At 45.1% G+C, this 20,325-nt stretch overlaps 1 protein-coding gene across 1 annotated transcript in view; it reads left to right on the plus strand.

Moving 5' to 3' along the window:
- Nucleotides 1-20,325, plus strand: part of lingo4b (leucine rich repeat and Ig domain containing 4b) — a 124,797-nt gene that overhangs the window by 49,787 nt on the left and 54,685 nt on the right. The window lies entirely within an intron of this gene.

The raw sequence follows: 20,325 nt of genomic DNA on the forward strand, positions 1-20,325 counted from the left end.
AAACTCGTAGCTTAAAGCAGATAACCCGTAAGTTTGGAGAGGAAATGGCGTCTCACTAATTTAGAAGATCTTCACTTAGCCTGGAAAAAGAGTTTGTTGCTCTATAAGAAAGCCCTTCGTGAAGCTAGGACATCTTTCTACTCATCACTAATTGAAGAAAATAAGAACAACCCCAGGTTTCTTTTCAGCACTGTAGCCAGGCTGACAAAGAGTCAGAGCTCTATTGAGCTGAGTATTCCATTAACTTTAACTAGTAATGACTTCATGACTTTCTTTGCTAACAAAATTTTGACTATTAGAGAAAAAATTACTCATAACCATCCCAAAGATGTATCGTATCTTTGGCTGCTTTCAGTGATGCCGGTATTTGGTTAGACTCTTTCTCTCCGATTGTTCTGTCTGAGTTATTTTCATAGTTACTTCATCCAAACCATCAACATGCTTATTAGACCCCCATTCCTGCCAGGCTGCTCAAGGAAGTCCTACCATTATTTAATGCTTCAATCTTAAATATGATCAATCTATCTTTGTTAGTTGGTTATGTACCACAGGCCTTTAAGGTGGCAGTAATTAAACCATTACTTAAAAAGCCATCACTTGACCCAGCTATCTTAGCTAATTATAGGCCAATCTCCAACCTTCCTTTTCTCTCAAAGATTCTTGAGAGGGTAGTTGTAAAACAGCTAACTGATCACCTGCAGAGGAATGGTCTATTTGAAGAGTTTCAGTCAGGTTTTAGAATTCATCATAGTACAGAAACAGCATTAGTGAAGGTTACAAATGATCTTCTTATGGCTTCGGACAGTGGACTTATCTCTGTGCTTGTTCTGTTGGACCTCAGTGCTGCTTTTGATACTGTTGACCATAAAATTTTATTACAGAGATTAGAGCATGTCATAGGTATTAAAGGCATTGCGCTGCGGTGGTTTGAATCATATTTGTCTAATAGATTACAGTTTGTTCATGTAAATGGGGAATCTTCTTCACAGACTAAAGTTAATTATGGAGTTCCACAAGGTTCTGTGCTAGGACCAATTTTTTTCACTTTATACATGCTTCCCTTGGGCAGTATTATTAGATGGTATTGCTTAAATTTTCATTGTTACGCAGATGATACCCAGCTTTATCTATCCATGAAGCCAGAGGATACGCACCAATTAGCTAAACTGCAGGATTGTCTTACAGACATAAAGACATGGATGACCTCTAATTTCCTGCTTTTAAACTCAGATAAAACTGAAGTTATTGTACTTGGCCCCACAAATCTTAGAAGCATGGTGTCTAACCAGATCGTTACTCTGGATGGCATTTCCCTGATCTCTAGTAATACTGTGAGAAATCTTGGAGTTATTTTTGATCAGGATATGTCATTCAAAGCGCATATTAAACAAATATGTAGGACTGCCTTTTTGCATTTACGCAATATCTCTAAAATCAGAAAGGTCTTGTCTCAGAGTGATGCTGAAAAACTAATTCATGCATTTGTTTCCTCTAGGCTGGACTATTGTAATTCATTATTATCAGGTTGTCCTAAAAGTTCCCTAAAAAGCCTTCAGTTGGTTCAGAATGCTGCAGCTAGAGTACTGACGGGGACTAGCAGGAGAGAGCATATCTCACCCGTGTTGGCCTCCCTTCATTGGCTTCCTGTTAATGCTAGAATAGAATTTAAAATTCTTCTTCTTACTTATAAGGTTTTGAATAATCAGGTCCCATCTTATCTTAGGGACCTCGTAGTACCATATTACCCCATTAGAGCGCTTCGCTCTCAGACTGCGGGCTTACTTGTAGTTCCTAGGGTTTGTAAGAGTAGAATGGGAGGCAGAGCCTTCAGCTTTCAGGCTCCTCTCCTGTGGAACCAGCTCCCAATTCAGATCAGGGAGACAGATACCCTCTCTACTTTTAAGATTAGGCTTAAAACTTTCCTTTTCGCTAAGGCTTATAGTTAGGGCTGGATCGGGTGACCCTGGACCATCCCTTGGTTATGTTGCTTTAGACGTAGACTGTGTTTCATAATTATTGTATGGCCTTGCCTTGCAATGTGGAGCGCCTTGGGGCAACTGTTTGTTGTGATTTGGCGCTATACAAGAAAAAAGTTGATTGATTGATTGATTGATTGATGATGAAATGAAGTGTGCTGATGTCAGATTTTTTTTGTATTTTATTGATGTCCACTTCTTTCTCAGGGGAATAAAGCTGTAAATTATTGAATCACCTGTTTGAGTTTAGGTCATAATTAATTGGTTCAGATTCAGTCTTTCTAAATATGTTTGAAACCATTTGATTTATATTTCTAAAGAAAAATGTCACAACATGAGGAGGTTTCATTAGTCATTTCTTCCAAGGGCAGCAAAAACCCAATAATCTTTTCAAATTGGTTCTGAATATTGCTTTATATGCAACAGACAGGCAGCCTTCAAAGGGTCGACCTGCTGTTCGCCCAGTGACTGCTGGGATAGGCTCCATCCCCTTGTACACTTAATTTGAATTAGCTGGTTCAGAAAAAGAACCAAAAACTCCAAAAGACTATTCAAAAATATGGAGTAGGATGAAATGAAATCCACAGTCATCCTTTCATGTGTAGCAAACTTTAAAGTGACTGTAGGTGTATGGATTTGTTTGTTTATATGTGGCCCTGTAACAGACTAGCTGTTGTGTGGGCCGCCAGAAGAGGAGGTACTGCTGGCCTACCACCAGTGGGCGCCCTGCCTGAAGTGCGGGCTTCAGGCACGAGAGGGCGCTGCCGCCACGGACACAGCCGGGGGTGACAGCTGTCACTCATTATCTCATGACAGCTGTCACCCATCTACACTTCATCATACTACTCCATAAAACCCGCACGTCATCTCCACCTCGTTGCCGAGATATCATCGACCTGTAAAGGTAAACTCTCAGCCGTTTTCTGGTGCCAAACGCACAATTGTCTAGATTCTTTGCAGGCGTTCCTGATTAATCTCTGCAGCTGGAGGCTGGGATTTGGGGATCGTGAGGAAGACGACGGACTTCCCTCCTCACGCCAAATTGGGATAGGTTATCAGGCGCTGCACGTTATTGTACTGTGTTTGAGGTGGAGGTGGAATCCCCACCATTGTTGTTACTGGGTGTACACACACCCACATCTTATTGTTTCTGCTCCTCGCCAGCAGTACCAGATCCGACATTCGGAGACGGTGGCCACCTGGGGACTCGGGACTTGGCGGCTCCAGTATTCTCCGGGTGTGGTGGCGGAGGAAATCGTGTGGTTCCGGTTCTTCTCAGGACAGACATCTTCTATCCTCGAGCCTGCCCACACGTCACCTTTGTGGATTGATTGTTTGCAAAATTCTGTATTCCTCTGTATTGTGGTTGTGCTCATTCACAACAGTAAAGCGTTCATATTCGACTCTTTCATTGTCCGTTCATTTACGCCCCCTGTTGTGGGTCCGTGTCACGACACTTTCCCAACAGGATATCTCGGCCAGCGTCATGGATCCCGAGGGGCGTCACCCATCTGTTGAACAGCCAATGGAAGAGCAGGGTGCACAGGTGTCTGCAGGAGGCGTGATTGGTGAGTTGCAGCAAATCCTCACCGCCATTACCGCTCGGTTGGATCTGATGACCGAGCAAAACGTCATCCTTAATCGCAGGATGGAGGCTCTCACCGCACAGGTGGAAGCGCGCGCTCAGGGCGCTGCTGCAGCTCCTCCTCCTGCCGACCCAGTGCAGAATATAGACGTTCCACTGGTCATTCAACGACCCCCCCCACCATCCCCTGAAACATACATAAGTCCCCCAGAGCCGAACGGAGGTTGTGTGGAGACATGAGCGGACTTTCTCATGCAGTGCTCGCTCGTCTTTGCACAACGTCCCGTAATGTATGCGTCTGACACCAGTAAGGTGGCTTATGTAGTTAACTTGCTTCGTGGTGAGGCACGCGCTTGGGCTACAGCGCTTTGGGAGCAAAATTCACGGCTCCTTACCACTTATACTGGGTTTGTGAGGGAGTTCAGAACGGTTTTTGATCACCCTAACAGAGGAGAGACTGCTTCAACAGTGCTGCTGTCAATGAGACAGGGGCGCCAGAGCGCAGCCGAATATGCAGTCGACTTCCGCATCACGGCTGCGAAGTCTGGCTGGAATAACGTTGCGCTCTGCACCGCCTTCATAAACGGACTGTCGTCAGTCCTGAAGGAGCACCTGGTAGCGAAGGAAGAACCGTGGGATTTAGATGGGCTTATTGATCTCGTTATACGGTTAGACAATCGGTTGGAGGAATGCCGTCGGGAGCGAGACGAAGGATGTGGCCAGGCACGCGCCATCCCTCTCCCTTCCGGGTCCGAAAAGGTTCCGCCCTCCCCACGCTCCACAGCCTCAATGCTCCGTGTGGCTACAGCTCCCCCTGCTGACGAAGCTATGGACACGAGCAGGGCCACATTTAACAGACAGAGGAGGCTGGCCCGCGGGGAGTGCTTTGACTGCGGCTCGAGTGAGCACCAGCAGAGAGACTGTCCCAAGCGGTTTAAACACCAACGCCCGCCCCTAGAAACTTGGCTTAGGGTGGGCCAAGACATTCACGTGGGACACACACATATTTCCACACAACTCCCAGTTAAAATCCTGAGCGGGGATTTAACCGTTCAAGCCCCAGCACTGGTGGACATGGGGTCAGAAGGGAATCTGCTAGACAGCAGATGGGCTAGAGAGGTAGGGCTCCCTCTGGTGGCGCTCCCTTCGCCATTGCAGGTGCGGACACTAGATGGCACCCTTCTCCCTTTAATCACGCACAAGACACAACCTGTAACTCTGGTGGTGTCTGGAAATCACCGGGAGGAGAACAAGTTTTTTGTGACTCCTTCTACCTCCCGAGTGATTTTGGGCTTCCCGTGGATGTTGAAACACAATCCCCGGATTGATTGGCTGTCTGGGGTGGTGGTTCAGTGGAGCGAAACCTGTCATCGGAAGTGTTTAGGTTCCTCGGTTCCTCCCGGTTTACAGGCTAAAGAGGAGGTCAAAGTCCCTCCCAATCTGACGGCGGTGCCGGTTGAGTACCACGATCTTGCTGATGTCTTCAGCAAGGATCTGGCACTCACCCTTCCCCCGTACTGTCCGTACGATTGTGCCATTGATTTGATTCCAGGCGTGGAGTTCCCGTCCAGCAGGCTGTACAACCTCTCACGACCTGAGCGCGAATCAATGGAGACCTACATCCGGGACTCCTTAGCTGCCGGGCTGATCCAGAATTCCACCTCCCTGATGTGTGCAGGTTTCTTTTTTGTGGGCAAGAAAGATGGCGGACTCCGTCCATGCATTGATTACAGGGGGCTGAATGAAATCACGTTTCGCCATTGATACCCGTTGCCCTTGTTAGATTCCGTGTTCACCCCCTGCATGGAGCCAAAATCTTTACAAAGTTGGATCTTAGGAATGCATATCACCTGGTTCGGGTCCGGAAGGGAGACGAGTGGAAGACGGCATTTAACACCCCATTGGGTCATTTTGAGTACCTGGTCATGCCGTTCGGCCTCACTAACGCCCCCACGACGTTCCAAGCTTTGGTTAATGACGTCTTGCGGGACTTCCTGCACCGATTCGTCTTCGTATATCTGGACGATATACTCATCTTTTCTCCGGACCCTGAGATTCATGTCCAGCAGGTACGTCAGGTCCTGCAGCGGTTGTTGGAGAACCGGCTGTTTGTGAAGGGCGAGAAGTGCGAGTTCCATCGCACTTCTTTGTCCTTCCTGGGGTTTATCATCTCCTCCAACTCCGTCGCCCCTGATCCGGCCAAGGTTGCAGCGGTGAGAGATTGGCCCCAACCAACAAGCTGTAGGAAGCTGCAACAGTTCTTCGGCTTCGCAAATTTCTACAGGAGGTTCATTAAGGGCTACAGTCAGGTAGTTAGCCCCCTGACAGCCCTGACCTCTCCAAAAGTCCCCTTCACCTGGTCGGATCAGTGCGAAGCCGCGTTCAAGGAGTTGAAACGACGGTTCTCGACTGCACCAGTTCTGGTGCAGCCCGACCCTAGCCGCAAGTTTGTGGTTGAAGTGGACGCCTCTGACTCAGGGATAGGAGCCATGCTATCCCCAGAGCGGAGGAGACTGATAAGGTTCTTCACCCGGTTGACCCCAGCTGAATGGAACTATGACGCGGCAACCGAGAACTCCTTGCGGTGAAAGAGGCTCTTGAGGAGTGGAGACACCTGTTGGAGGGAGCGTCTGTGCCGTTCACGGTTTTCACTGACCATCGGAACCTGGAGTATATCAGGACCGCCAAGCGGCTGAACCCCAGGCAAACCCACTGGTCACTGTTCTTCGGACGTTTTGACTTCCGGATCACCTATCGCCCTGGGACCAAGAACCCAGATCGGATGCCCGGGTACACGAAGACGAAGTCAAACTGAGCTGTCGGATCCACCGGAGCCCATCATTCCGGTAGTCCACTATCGTGGCCACCCTCACCTGGGACGTGGAGAAGACCATCCCGGGAGGCCCTGGCAAGGAGCACGGATACCGGAACTGGGCCGAAGAACCGACTGTATGTCCCACCAGAGGCCAGAGCTGCAGTATTGGATTTCTGTCATGGTTCCAAGCTCTCCTGTCATCCAGGGGTGCGAAGGACCGTGGCAGTTGTCCGGCAGTGCTTCTGGTGGGCGTCTATGGAGGCCGACATCCAGGAGTATATCCGGCCTGCACCACCTGTGCCAGGGGCAAGGCAGACCACAAAAGGTCCAAGGACTTCTCCAGCCGCTTCCTGTGCCTCATCGCCCCTGGTCCCATATCGGCCTGGATTTCATCATGGGCCTCCCACCGTCCCAGGGCAACACCACCATCCTCACGATAGTGGACCGATTCTCCAAGGCGGTCCACTTCGTGGCCCTCCCGAAGCTCCCAACAGCCCAGGAGACAGCAGACCTCCTGGTCCACCACATTGTCCGTCTGCATGGGATACCAACTGACGTAGTCTCGGATCGTGGTCCCCAGTTTTCCTCTCAAGGCTGGAGGAGTTTCTACAGAGAACTGGGGGCCACCGTGAGCCTCTCGTCCGGGTACCACCCACAGACGAACGGACAGGCAGAACGGGCCAACCAAGAGTTGGAACAGACCCTCCGCTGTGTGACATCCGCGCACCCGATGGCCTGGAGTATCCATCTGGCCTGGATCGAGTGTACACATAACAGCCAGGTTTCTTCTGCCACTGGCCTCTCCCATTTGAGGTGTGTCTGGGGTACCAGCCCCCATTGTTTACCGTGGTGGAGGGAGAGGTCGGTGTGCCCTCAGTCCAGGCCCACCTGCGGAGGTGCCGTCGGGTGTGGCGCACCGCCCGTTCTGCCTTGTTAAAAGCCCGGACGAGGGCTAAGGCCCATGCAGACCGCCAGCGGTCCCCGGCCCCTGCATACCAGCCCGGGCAGGAGGTGTGGTTATCAACGAAGGACATCCCCCTCCAAGTGGACTCTCCTAAGTTGAAAGACAGGTACATTGGACAATTTAAAATCCTCAAGATCCTCAGCCCTGCCGCAGTGAAGCTCCAACTCCCGGCTTCACTGCGGATCCATCCAGTTTTCCATGTGTCCAGACTGAAACCACACCACACCTCACCCCTTTGTGCTCCCGGTCCGGCGCCGCCTCCTGCCCGGATCATTGACAGGGAGCCGGCTTGGACAGTGCGTCGGCTCCTGGACGTCCGTCGAATGGGCCGGGGGTTCCAGTATTTGGTGGACTGGGAGGGGTATGGACCTGAAGAACGCTCCTGGGTGAAGAGGAGCTTCATCCTGGACCCGGCCCTCCTGGCCGATTTCTACCGCCGACACCCGGATAAACCTGGTGCCCGTTGAGGGGGGGTCCTGTTGTGTGGGCCGCCAGAAGAGGAGGTACTGCTGGCCTACCAAGGTAAACTCTCAGCCATTTTCTGGTGCCAAACGCACAATTGTCTAGATTCTTTGCAGGCGTTCCTGTTTAATCTCTGCAGCTGGAAGCTGGGATTTGGGGATCGTGAGGAAGACGACGGACTTCGCTCCTCACGCCAAATTGGGATAGGTTATCAGGCGCTGCATGTTATTGTACTGTGTTTGAGGTGGAGGTGGAATCCCCACCATTGTTGTTACTGGGTGTACACACACCCACATCTTATTGTTTCTGCTCCTCGCCAGCAGTACCAGATCTGACATTCGGAGACGGTGGCCACCTGGGGACTCGGGACTTGGCGGCTCCAGTATTCTCCGGGTTCGGTGGCGGAGGAAATCGTGTGGTTCCGGTTCTTCTCAGGACAGACGTCTTCTATCCTCAAGCCTGCCCACACGTCACCTTTGTGGATTGACTGTTTGCAAAATTCTGTATTCCTCTGTATTGTGATTGTGCTCATTCACAACAGTAAAGCATTCATATTCGACTGTTTCATTGTCCGTTCATTTACGCCCCCTGTTGTGGGTCCGTGTCACGACACTTTCCCAACACTAGCATCCTCTCCAGGGTGCACCCTGCCTCTCACCCTATGACTGCTGGGAAAGGCTCCCCCCCATCACCTTTAATTGGAGTAAAGCTTCGGTCCCATCGAATAATAAGCCATGAATAATGAGCCACACATGGGTGTGTCAGTGATTATTCAAAGAAGGATCCATGTTTTAAGCTATCACATATCCACTACTAAGGCTCCTCTATGTGCCTCTCTGTACCTCACATGTGCCACGTATCAGCCTCTAGTGAGCCACAACCGACCTGTCATTCGAGCCCCATCCAGCCTTGAATGGCTCGTGTTGCTGCATATGATCCATGTAGCGCCATGTAACACAACATTGGTGCACGTTTAGGCATGGGTTTGGTCCAAACCTCCTAGCCCCCCCACACTTGGTCCCTTTAAAGTGTGGGATTTCAATTAACAGCATCCATTCCTATTCAAGATGTCACATTTTATAAATGCAGTCCAAAAAAAAAAAAAAAAAAAAATGCTCCTGCACAGTCCTGCTGGTATGCGCCGTGTGCCAGGCTGCTGTTGTGTCATTAAATGCACCAGATTTCAATTTCAATTCAATTTCAATTTATTTCCTTTATAAATCACAACAGAGTTGCCTCAAGGCACTTCACACAGGTAAGGTCTAACCTTACCAACCCCCAGAGCAACAGTGGTAAGGAAAAACTCCCTCTGAGGAAGAAACCTCAAGCAGCCCCAGACTCAAAGGGGTGACCCTCTGCTTGGGCCATGCTACAAACATAAATTACAGAATTAATTCACAGAACAATTCACGGACGAATATACAAGAATTGCTGTTGGTGCACAGGACAGTGCACCAACACTGTTATGTTTATTAGACCCCATTCCTACCAGGCTGCTCAAGGAAGCCCTACCATTATTTAATGCTTCGATCTTAAATATGATCAATCTATCTTTGTTAGTTGGCTATGTACCACAGGCTTTTAAGGTGGCAGTAATTAAACCATTACTTAAAAAGCCATCACTTGACCCAGCTATCTTAGCTAATTATAGGCCAATCTCCAACCTTCCTTTTCTCTCAAAATTCTTGAAAGGGTAGTTGTAAAACAGCTAACTGATCATCTGCAGAGGAATGGTCTATTTGAAGAGTTTCAGTCAGGTTTTAGAATTCATCATAGTACAGAAACAGCATTAGTGAAGGTTACAAATGATCTTCTTATGGCCTCGGACAGTGGACTCATCTCTGTGCTTGTTCTGTTAGACCTCAGTGCTGCTTTTGATACTGTTGACCATAAAATTTTATTACAGAGATTAGAGCATGCCATAGGTATTAAAGGCACTGCGCTGCGGTGGTTTGAATCATATTTGTCTAATAGATTACAATTTGTTCATGTAAATGGGGAATCTTCTTCACAGACTAAAGTTAATTATGGAGTTCCACAAGGTTCTGTGCTAGGACCAATTTTATTCACTTTATATATGCTTCCCTTAGGCAGTATTATTAGACGGTATTGCTTAAATTTTCATTGTTACGCAGATGATACCCAGCTTTATCTATCCATGAAGCCAGACGACACACACCAATTAGCTAAACTGCAGGATTGTCTTACAGACATAAAGACATGGATGACCTCTAATTTCCTGCTTTTAAACTCAGATAAAACTGAAGTTATTGTACTTGGCCCCACAAATCTTAGAAACATGGTGTCTAACCAGATCCTTACTGTGGATGGCATTACCCTGACCTCTAGTAATACTGTGAGAAATCTTGGAGTCATTTTTGATCAGGATATGTCATTCAAAGCGCATATTAAACAAATATGTAGGACTGCTTTTTTGCATTTACGCAATATCTCTAAAATCAGAAAGGTCTTGTCTCAGAGTGATGCTGAAAAACTAATTCATGCATTTATTTCCTCTAGGCTGGACTATTGTAATTCATTATTATCAGGTTGTCCTAAAAGTTCCCTAAAAAGCCTTCAGTTAATTCAAAATGCTGCAGCTAGAGTGCTGACGGGGACTAGAAGGAGAGAGCATATCTCACCCATATTGGCCTCTCTTCATTGGCTTCCTGTTAATTCTAGAATAGAATTTAAAATTCTTCTTCTTACTTATAAGGTTTTGAATAATCAGGTCCCATCTTATCTTAGGGACCTCGTAGTACCATATCACCCCAATAGAGCGCTTCGCTCTCAGACTGCAGGCTTACTTGTAGTTCCTAGGGTTTGTAAGAGTAGAATGGGAGGCAGAGCCTTCAGCTTTCAGGCTCCTCTCCTGTGGAACCAGCTCCCAATTCAGATCAGGGAGACAGACACCCTCTCTACTTTTAAGATTAGGCTTAAAACTTTCCTTTTTGCTAAAGCTTATAGTTAGGGCTGGATCAGGTGACCCTGAACCATCCCTTAGTTATGCTGCTATAGACGTAGACTGCTGGGGGGTTCCCATGATGCACTGTTTCTTTCTCTTTTTGCTCTGTATGCACCACTCTGCATTTAATCATTAGTGATCGATCTCTGCTCCCCTCCACAGCATGTCTTTTTCCTGGTTCTCTCCCTCAGCCCCAACCAGTCCCAGCAGAAGACTGCCCCTCCCTGAGCCTGGTTCTGCTGGAGGTTTCTTCCTGTTAAAAGGGAGTTTTTCCTTCCCACTGTAGCCAAGTGCTTGCTCACAGGGGGTCGTTTTGACCGTTGGGGTTTTACATCATTATTGTATGGCCTTGCCTTACAATATAAAGCGCCTTGGGGCAACTGTTTGTTGTGATTTGGCGCTATATATAAAAAAAAAAATTGAATTGATTGAATTGACAGGAGGGTCGCCAGCACAAACACAACTCCCATCTCTGAATGGAGCTGTACCCAGGGCTGGACTGGGGAAATTTTTCAGGTCGGGCATTTTTAACCAAGACCAGGCCATCACCAGGTATTGAAGGGGAAAAAAATTAAGCCTGCTGTGACAGTGTGTTTTTTTTTTTTTTTTGGTCCCTTAACCGATCAATGTGCATCAGGAGACACATACATTTTAACACTATAAGAAGCATTATCAATCAATCAATCAATCAATTTTTTTTTATATAGCGCCAAATCACAACAAACAGTTGCCCCAAGGCGCTTTATATTGTAAGGCAAGGCCATACAATAATTATGTAAAACCCCAACGGTCAAAACGACCCACTGTGAGCAAGCACTTGGCTACAGTGGGAAGGAAAAACTCCCTTTTAACAGGAAGAAACCTCCAGCAGAACCAGGCTCAGGGAGGGGCAGTCTTCTGCTGGGACTGGTTGGGGCTGAGGGAGAGAACCATGAAAAAGACATGCTGTGGAGGGGAGCAGAGATCGATCACTAATGATTAAATGCAGAGTGGTGCATACAGAGCAAAAAGAGAAAGAAACAGTGCATCATGGGAACCCCCCAGCAGTCTACGTCTATAGCAGCATAACTAAGGGATGGTTCAGGGTCACCTGATCCAGCCCTAACTATAAGCTTTAGCAAAAAGGAAAGTTTTAAGCCCAATCTTAAAAGTAGAGAGGGTGTCTGTCTCCCTGATCTGAATTGGGAGCTGGTTCCACAGGAGAGGAGCCTGAAAGCTGAAGGCTCTGCCTCCCATTCTACTCTTACAAACCCTAGGAACTACAAGTAAGCCTGCAGTCTGAGAGCGAAGCGCTCTATTGGGGTGATATGGTACTACGAGGTCCCTAAGATAAGATGGGACCTGATTATTCAAAACCTTATAAGTAAGAAGAAGAATTTTAAATTCTATTCTAGAATTAAAGACTAAAAGACCCAGAATTTAGGTGAAGTTGAGGCCGCGGCCCACTTCAATTACTAGTAACATGAATTAAAAGAGTAAAACGCGTAAAACAAAACTGCACCAGTATGCTAGCCATATGGGAGTGAAAATAAGTGCGCCTTAAGTCTGGACTTGAAAGTCTCCACAGAATCTGATTGTTTTATTGATGCAGAGAGATCATTCCACAGAACAGGGGAACGATAAGAGAAAGCTCTGTGACCCGCAGACTTCTTATTCACCTTAGGGACACAAAGTAGTCCTGCACCCTGAGAACGTAAAGCCCGGGCTTTTACGTAAGGTTTAATTGGGTCAGCTAGGTAGGGAGCTGCCAGTCCATTAATAATTTTATAGGTTAGTAGCAGAACCTTAAAATCTGATCTCACTGGGACAAGAAGCCAGTGAAGGGATGCCAAAATGGGTGTAATGTGGTCAAACTTTCTGCTTCGTGTCAAAAGTCTGGCTGCAGCATTCTGAACCAATTGGAGACCCCTAATGCTAGACTGCGGTAAACCAGAAAATAGAACATTGCAGTACTCCAATCTAGAAGAGATGAACGCATGGATCAGGGTCTCATCATCAGCCATAGACAGGATGGGACGAATGTTCGCTATATTTCGCAGGTGGAAGAAAGCAGTCCCAGTAATATTTCTAATATGGAGACCAAAGGACAATGAAGGATCAAAAATTACCCCAAGTTTCCTCACTTTGTCAGTGTGATGTATGACACACGAGCCTAGGCTGAGTGTTAACTGGTCAAATTGATGCCGATGTCTCACTGGACCAAGAACCATCATTTCAGTCTTTTCAGAGTTTAAAAGTAGGACGTTTCTAGACATCCAACTTCTCACTGATGCAAGGCAATCTTGTAAGGATTTTATGTGAACGAGATTACCAGCAGTTATCGGCATATATAACTGAGTATCATCTGCATAGCAGTGAAAGGTAATCCCAAAATGCCGCATTATGTGCCCAAGGGGTGCTATATAAAGGGAGAAAAGCAGGGGGCCTAAGACAGACCACTGAGGAACCCCAAATTTCATGTCACTAAGGTTAGAAGTAGTGTTACTGTACAAAACACAGTGAGAACAACTGGTCAAGTATGACGTCAGCCATGCAAGGGCACTCGCAGTAATCCCAAAATGATTTTCCAGTCTATCAAGTAGAATATGATGATCCACTGTATCAAATGCAGCACTGAGATCTAACAGCAACAGAACCGTAGTGGTGTCCGAATCCATTGTAAGCAGAAGATCATTCACCACTTTAGTGAGAGTGTGGAATGATATTTTCTAAAAGCAGACTGCAGCGACTCAAAGAGATCATTCTCAGTAAGATAGTCTACAAGCTGCCGTGACACCACTTTTTCCAGAATTTTAGAGCAAAATGATAGATTTGATATCGGCCAATAGTTTTTCAATACACTAGGGTCAAGATTAGGTTTCTTAAGTAATGGTTTAATCACTGCATATTTGAAATGTTTAGGAACAGATCCAGAAGTTAAAGAAAGATTAATAATTTCCAGCACAATCGGCCTAAGAGTGGGCCACAGGTCAAACAGTTTTGTTGGTATAGGATCAAATAAACAGGTTGTGGTTTTTGTTGACGTTACGAGTTTCGTCACCATGTCTAGAGAGATACCATCAAATTCTGTAAATCTAGGTAATACCTCAGTAGTGGCGCCCACCTCAATAGTAGGGTGTAGTGGCTGGGTTAAGGCATGCTGGGATATGTTCAACCTAATGTTATCTATTTTCTTCTCAAAGTAATCCAGGAAATCTTGTGCTGTAAAAGGAGAGCGAACTACAGGTGGTTGTCCATGAACAAGAACTTTGAGTTATGCTTGTTTTTGTTGATCAAATCAGAGTAATAGGTCCGCTTTGTAGCCAATAGTGCATGCTTATAGTCTAAGATAGCATCACGCCATGCAAGGATGAATACTTCTAATTTTGAACGACGCCATTTCTGTTCTAGACCTCTTGCTTTATGCTTGAGGTCACGCAGGTAATCATTGAACCAAGGTGACTGTGATTTGGGGGAGCGCGGTTTCAACACAGGCGGTGGAATCATGTCGAGTGTCGTTTTGAGCACTGAGTTTAAACTATCAACAAGTCTGTCTACTGACTGGGTATTTGTCAAAAGTGAGGCTAAGACATCAGGCAATCTAGCTTCTAGTTCAGTCTTAGTTGAGCAGTTGATGCATTGCCGTAATGATAATAAGGTTGTTGATCCACTAAACACGGCAGCGAAACTGTAAACTTAATAAGTGAGTGATCAGACACCACTGATGTAAGAGGCATGATGTCAATATTCGTGACAGCAATACCACGTGTGAGAACCAGATCCAGGGTATTTACACTAATGTGCGTCAAATCCCGACCAGACCAGCTAGAACTGACCCACTGGTTCCTGGACAATCGCCTCTGCGCTTCTTCTTGCTGGCTTTATTTCTTCCACGGCTTATACAGTCATTTTGATGTCGTGATCCAACTTTTACCTTTGTGTTCGTCCGTTAAGGTCTGCAAAATCACTCTTTTGCACGTGCTGACATTCTTCGTTTCTGGTTAGTCATCTCTGCACTCCTCGCTGGCTTTCTTTCCATCCACGGCTTCGCTGGCTTTATTTCTTCTGCAGCTTTAAACACACAATCAGTTTGACACTGTGATCCAACTTCTATCTTTGTGTTCGTCTATTATTGACTGCAGAATCGCTCCTTTTCATGCCGGCATTCTGCCTAAATGCTCATTTTGAGCACGAGTCATTGCAACGGTGCGCACACACAGTGCAGCTCATCTGATCCATTAGCATGTTAAATCTATCATAAACATACTTTTACAGCTGCTTATGAAGAAGAAATGAACATGCAACTGTTTTACTAAGCTATTACAATATAAACATTACAAATAGTTACCTTTTAAGCTGTTCTAAATATGTTCACCTCATTGCGTGAGAGAGAGAGGGGAAAAAAGGTGCAGATGAAACAGTCCTGTGATTCCAGAAGCGATTAGAGGTGTTTTCAACATCCAAGCTCAGAGAAAATGATTAATGCGCTAGAAAACAATTATTTCTTATACAGCGTCCGGCAGACAAAGCAGGTGGAATTTGAGTGCTGAGATTGTAGAGAGGGCTGCATCTGTCCAAAATAGCCTCTCCAGTTCTCATGGTTGCCAGGTGCTCAGATAATGGGGTTTTAACATCCTTGTCCTCACTACAAACGTGCGTCTAAAATCCTTGTTTGTCCTCATAGTGCCATGTACACAAACTGCCTCACACTGTTGTTGCTAAGTTTTGAACTTCTTGAAATTAGTGACACACTCAGAGATGAGCCTCGTTAACCGAATATTCTGCATCTAAGAGCCTCTCAGAGCCACTATTCTCCCACGATTGTTGAATAACTGGACTCGTACCAAAAAAACAAAACAAAATAAAAAAAAACAAAAACATGCTGCGTGGCTCATTATTCACTGTTCATTATTTGGTGGGACCAGGGGGTACAGAAAATGAATGAATGAAGAAAAAATAAATCATGTTATTTCCACCTTTCATGTGGCTTTAGCAAACAGATGGCTACTATAGAGATAGACTGCCTGCATGGTTGTCACCTAGAACCCAAGATGATTATGGGTTTTACATTTGTGATCATTATGATTTCCTAATTATATCACTTACGTTGCAGTTATGCATTGTCCCACATAGATTCTGAGCTACAAATGGGCATGTTTATTTGTGACACATCATCACTGTATATAGCTGCTGGTCATATAATTAGAATATCATGAAAAAGTTGATTTTTTTCAGTAATTCCATGCAAAAAGTGAAACTTGTGTATTATATTCATTCATTCCACACAGACTGGTATATTTCAAGTGTTTATTTATTTTAATTTTGAGGATTATAACCGACAACTAATGAAAGTCTCAAATTCAGTATCTTGGAACATTAGAATATTACAGGATTTTTAGAAATGTTGGCCAACGGAAAAGTATGAACATGAAAAGTATGAGCATTTACAGCACTCAATGCGTAGTTGGGGCTCCTTTTGCCTGAATTACTGCAGCAGTGCGCCGTGGCATGGAGTCGATCAGTCTGTGGCACTGCTCAGGTGGTATGAGAGCCCAGATTGCTCTGATAGTGGCCTTCAGCTCTTCTGCATTGTTGGGTCTGGTGTATCGCATCTTCCTCTTCACAATACCCCATAGATTTTCTATGGGGTCAGGCAAGTTTGCTGGCCAGTTAAGAACAGGGATACATACCATGGTCCTTAAACCAGGTACTGGTAGCTTTGGCACTGTGTGCAGGTGCCAAGTCCTGTTGGAAAATGAAATCTGCATCTCCATAAAGTTGGTCAGCAGCAGGAAGCATGAAGTGCTCCACAACTTCCTGGTAGACAGGTATATCATAAATCACACCAAAATATACCACAATCCACCTATTACATATGGACACATTTATTGTTAAAGAAACAAGTACAAAGTAAACTGCTAACTCTTTAAATATATCTGACATTTAAAATGATTTTTTTTTATTCTGTGCACAAAGAAGCAATGGCTTGTGTACTTTTTTCCTCATTAAATTCCCTTTTTTTTTTTTTTTTGCTATCTCTTTCCTGGCTTTGAAATGCTGTCATAAAGATGTATCTTTGTTACGGGTAAACCAGAAAACAAGGTTAGGACCCAAAATGCAGGGAGTCAGGATAAAGCCAAATAATATATTGTGTGAACAGAACAGTGGCGGTCCTAGAGTGATTTACTCCCCGGGCGAAACCCCCTGCGTGTGCCCCCCTGCACACTAACGTGGCCACCACCTCCACCCCACCACCCATGAAAACACTAACTTCATCCAGAACACCCACAATCCCACAAAGGAACTCACAACAGCTATTTTCAACAACAAATTTCCGGTTTTAATGACTACTGCAATAACAAACACAAAGAAATTGGCACAGTCTAATGTGTCATCATCCATGGACTTATCTGCAATGATCATCTCAAAAGTTTGCAGGAGGGCATCATAATTGTTTGCCACAGTGCTCACTATCCGTGATGTGAAATTCCATGGAGTAGGAGCATTTCTGGGCAACCTTGAGCAGCCTGCAAACTCAAGAAAAGACATCATCTTTGTGGATTTTGCCGTAACGTAACCACGACCCCCCCCCCGTCAAGACAACCCCCCCACCCCATTTTTTTTTCCGCACGGTTGTGCCCCCCCCCCCCGCAATGCCTCCCCGGGCGGCTGCCCAGACGGCCCGCCTCCAGGACCGCCCCTGGAACAGAAGAACTGAATATTGCACAAATTTGTACAAGGAGACACCAGAGCAGGGAGATGCTGATTTGACCAGAATGACTGAAGGAGTGAGTTCCCAGACCAGATGGTGGGTGAAACCGGAACCAGGTGGCTGGAACACTGAGGTCAGAAGAAACAGGGTCATCAAAAACACAGAGACAAGTGGAGTCACAATGACAAAACTAATGAATCATTCACAGACGAAAAATTGAGGCCAGGTACCACACAGGCAGAGCTGAGTCTATGGCGATTGGGGAGAAGCAGGACTGGGGTTTATAGCAGGTGGCGTTGATTCTAATCAGGTGAGACAATCAGCTCCATGATGCAGCAGCAGAGCAGAGACCAAGGCAGTACAACTTCTTTGCACTTGTTAATTTTGCACAAAATTATCATTACTTTTTTTATGATTGCTGCAATGTTGGTGAATATTGATTGAATGCAAGCACAAATATAAGCAGGGCTTCTCTACAGTCTACATTGCTTTTTGCAAAGTTACTGGACATCACAGCCAACCTGTACACAGCTACTGCGAGTGCTTAACAGTATGGAGGGCAAGAATGTCTGTCTCCAATTGAATTTTGGCATTCATCAAGGATATGTTCTGGTTCCTACACTCGCCGGTGACCACATGTAGGATCTTATCTTAGCGCGACACAACACCACGGTACAAACCACAAACAGCCAGTTCCACGCTTTCGGGAGAGGAAACATGCTTTCTTAAGAGTTCACAAAGGGAAAGGATAAAATTCTCAACCTGAGCAGCTTCACTTCTGCTCTTTCCCAGGGGGACTCCTTAAAAAAAATCTATTCCTCCTTAAAACATTATCTTTGGAAACTCTGTCCACCTAATAAGCAACAATAGTCGTGTGACTCCATCCTTCCAAAATACACATTTTAACCATTTTGAAATGTTCACTGTTAAAGTACACAAAAAACCATTGATTTCACACTGTAAAAAAAAAACCCTCCCCCCATTCTTGTTATGAGTGTGACCTGAGATGATGTCGTCAAAATTCATATTCCTCACAGCTTGAGGTTTCTGAGCATTTTTCAGAGACAGGTGACATCATGCTGCTTTTCCCACGTTGATGACTTAATTTGTCTGTGCCAGCATTGGGATTATGTCTTGTGTGATGTTTTTCTGCTATTTTTCTGCTTGGGTTTTTGCTTCGCTGCTTTCTCTTGTCTATCACGTGGTGATTGGTGGTGGGTGTTTCCCTCTGTCTTTCCATACCCACGCCCTGGATCTTTCCCTTACACCTGTTCCTCATTAGTCCGGCGGCTAAGGGACAAATTTTAGGTGAATCATTATCAGAGGTACTTTATAGTGTCCTGAAGTACATAAGATCAGGAGACAATGAATCCATAAATGTCTACACTCTAAAAACTTGGGTTTAAGAGAATAACCATTTTCAGCCTTCTACAGCATATAATTCATGACAAACTCTTATCCAAATGTCTTTTTAAGTTCATAATATAAACTTGAAGGTTATGAAAAATGTATTAAGGCTCAGTAGGGATGCTTCGAATGTACTTCAGTGTGCTTACACTCTTAGAAAAAGCGTTAATCTAGGGAAAGTGGCTAAATATTGTCTAACTCATTGTGAATATCAATATACCTATGCAATATAGCTGTTTGCGAGCATAGGGCAAAGGAAAGATGCTACTCATGCACTCTAACATATTTACACTCTAAAATAACAACAGTGTTTGAACAGAAATAAATGCTTTTTCATTAATTACAAGAAATCAATTTTGTTTTTATGGTCATAACCATTATTATTATTATTGTTGTTATCATTATTATTTTATGTTATTGGTATTAAGACGATTATCACCATATTTTTAAACTGAAAACATTGTAAATACCTGGTTGGCAAACTTCCTAGATATGCACAAATGTTTCATGAATATTTTTAATGAACTACTCTCTACAGCTTTCATGCTAGGAAGATCACAGTGACCTAATTTTATGTCTCAGAGGTAGAGGCCTGTTAAAGATCCCTACAGGCCTGAAATGAGTCCTGTACCTCTTTCCATTTTGAAACATACCACCCTGCTAATGTCTAAGGATGTACGACGACGTATGACGCCGCACGACGGACGATACATGATCACATAAGCTCAGTATAGCTTTGCACTAGTTGCAGTAGCCATTCTCTACAGCTTAACAATGTCCAGTCTTGATCACTGGCCCCCTACATAATAACCATATGATTGTGTTGTCATATGAAGAGCAAAATATACACTGTATTATAACCATGCAAACACCCTTTTAAAAAAAGCAGGATACAGGGCTAAAATCAAATGTCTCCCGCTTTGACATGACTTAATATAACCTAAAGAGTCCCTGGACAAAGTTTGGCGCTTTTGTAAAAAGTGCACGATTCTATCCCTTAACTGCTGGACTACATCTTCTGCTCATTACCTCTCTGTATTTAAGCCTCACCTTGTTCACTCTTCACTCACTAGATTGTTGTGTCTTACCGCCTTTGCGTCCAGTCCTTTTCTTCAGAGTTTTGTCTTGATTGTCCTGCTGTGTTTTGAAGTGCCTGCTTGTTTTTTGGACTACGCTTTAGCCTAATGTTTCTGATACCATTGCTGATTTTGTACTGCCGTCTTGTGCACGACCCCTGCCAGTACCTTCAGTAAAACCTTTGAAATGTGACCCATCTGTGTCTGAGCTTTGCATTTGTGTCCTGCTATTTCATGTCACAGACCTTGATACTCTGGGCATATAGCACTAAAAATAAAATGAAATACATCAATATTTTCAGAATTATTTATCTATAATAGTGAACTCATTTGACATTTTATTTACTGGTGACACACACTTTAAATGAGGTATTCCTAGTGAGT

The sequence above is a fragment of the Thalassophryne amazonica genome, chromosome 7, assembly GCF_902500255.1.
Source record: "Thalassophryne amazonica chromosome 7, fThaAma1.1, whole genome shotgun sequence".
Classification (NCBI taxonomy): Eukaryota; Metazoa; Chordata; class Actinopteri; order Batrachoidiformes; family Batrachoididae; genus Thalassophryne; species Thalassophryne amazonica.